At 54.2% G+C, this 2,076-nt stretch overlaps 1 pseudogene; it reads left to right on the forward strand.

The window, feature by feature from the left end:
• LOC103610578 overlaps positions 1 to 2,071 on the forward strand; it is a 9,429-nt pseudogene extending 7,358 nt beyond the window's left edge.
• Positions 2,072 to 2,076: the final 5 nt, after the last annotated feature.

A 2,076-nucleotide genomic window follows, 5' to 3' on the forward strand; every position in this document is an offset into this window, starting at 1 on the left:
ACATGGCACCAGACCTTCGCCAGGACTTCAATATGATGGAGCAAAAGAAGAGAGTGTCCATGATTCTGCAAAGTCCTGCTTTCTGTGAAGAATTGGAATCAATGATATAGGAACAATTTAAGAAGGGGAAGAATCCCACAGGCCTATTGGCATTACAGCAGATTGCAGATTTTATGACCACAAATGTACCGAATGTCTACCCAGCAGGTCCACAAGGAGGGATGGCTGCCTTTAACATGAGTCTTGGTATGGTGACCCCTGTAGATGACCTTAGAGGATCTGATTCGATTGCATATGACAAAGGGGAGAAGTTATTGCGGTGTAAATTGGCAGCATTTTGCAGACTAGCAGATCTCTTTGGGTGGTCTCAGCTTATCTACAATCATTTCACCACCAGAGTGAACTCCGAGCAGGAACATTTCCTCATTGTACCTTTTGGACTTCTTTACAGTGAAGTGACTGCATCCAGTTTGGTTAAGATCAACCTACAAGGAGATATAGTAGATCGTGGAAGTACTAATCTAGGGGTGAATCAAGCTGGCTTCACGTTACATTCTGCAATTTATGCTGCACGACCTGATGTGAAGTGTGTTGTGCACATTCACACACCCACAGGGGCCGCGGTCTCTGCGATGAAATGTGGCCTCTTGCCCATCTCGCCGGAGGCGCTTTCCCTTGGAGAAGTGGCTTATCATGAATATCATGGCATTCTGGTTGATGAGGAGGAAAAAGTTTTGATTCAGAAAAATTGGGGGCCTAAAAGCAAGGTTCTGATTCTCCGGAACATGGGCTCGTATCAGTTGGAGAGAGCGTCGAGGAGGCCTTCTGTTACACCCATAACCTTGTGGCTGCAATGAGATCCGGGTGCGGACTCTGGCCAGCGCCGGACGACCAGACAACTTAGTCCTGCTGGATCCTGGGAAGTACGAAGCCAAGTCCTGCGCCCCGGAGTCTCCGGCAGGAGAAGACACAGGATCGCCTCCCAAGTGGCAGATAGGTGAGCATGAGTTGGAAGCCCTCATGCGGATGCTTGACAATCTGGGCCACAGAACTGGCTACCCTTATCGATACCCTGCTCTGAGAGAGAAATCTAAAAAGTACAGTGATGTGGAGGTTCCTGCTAGTGTCACAGGCCACTCCTTTGCTAGTGATGGTGATTCAGGCCCTTGCTCCCCTCTCAGACACAGTTTTCAGAAGCAGCAGGAGAGAAGACAAGGCGGCTGAACTCTGGCCGGGGTGACGACCCTTCTGAAGAAGTGCAGAGTGGAAGCAGTCCCAAGTCGAAGACGACGTGGACGAAAGAGGATGGGCATAGAACTTCGGCCTCTGCTGTCCCTAACCTGTTTGTTCCATTGAACACTAACCCAAAAGAGGTCCAGGAGATGAGGAACAAGATCCGAGAGCAGGACTTACAGGACATTAAAACAGCTGGCCCTCAGTCCCAGGTTTTGTGTGGTGTAGTGATGGACAGGAGCCTCGTCCAGGGGGAGCTGGGGACGGCCTCCAAGGCCATCACTGAGAAAGAGGACCAGCCACACGTGATCGTGAGCACCACGGGCCCCAGCCCCTTCAACACACTCCCGGACGGGGGCTGGAGGAAGACCGCAGGGAGGTGGCGCGAGCGGGAGGGCTGTGCAGAGAATCTGGGTGACACGACAGAGCGGAAAGAAAGGAGTCCTCCAGACCAGCCCGCAGTCCCGCACACGCCCCCGGCACGCCCATCAAGCTCGAGCAAGACCTTCCACAGGAGCCGACTTCTGGAGACGACAGTGACGCCGCCACCTTCAAGCCGACTCTCCCTGACCTGTTCCCTGACGAGCGTTCAGAAGCGCTTGGCTTCCCGGTGTTAGAGGAGGAGGAGGAGGAGGAAGCCTTTGGACCCCCAAGCCCCACCAAAGCCCCCACTGAGGCCAGCCCTGAGCCAGCGCCGGCCCCGGTGGCTGGAGAGGCTGCCTCCGCCGCTGTGGAGGAGGGGGCTGCCGTGGACCCTGGCACTGAGGGGTCCCCGGGCAAGTCCCCATCGAAGAAGAAGAAGTTCCACACCCCGTCCTTCCTGAAGAAGAGCAAGAAGAGGAG

Source organism: Galeopterus variegatus, unplaced genomic scaffold (genome assembly GCF_000696425.1).
Source record: "Galeopterus variegatus unplaced genomic scaffold, G_variegatus-3.0.2 Scaffold11325, whole genome shotgun sequence".
Classification (NCBI taxonomy): Eukaryota; Metazoa; Chordata; class Mammalia; order Dermoptera; family Cynocephalidae; genus Galeopterus; species Galeopterus variegatus.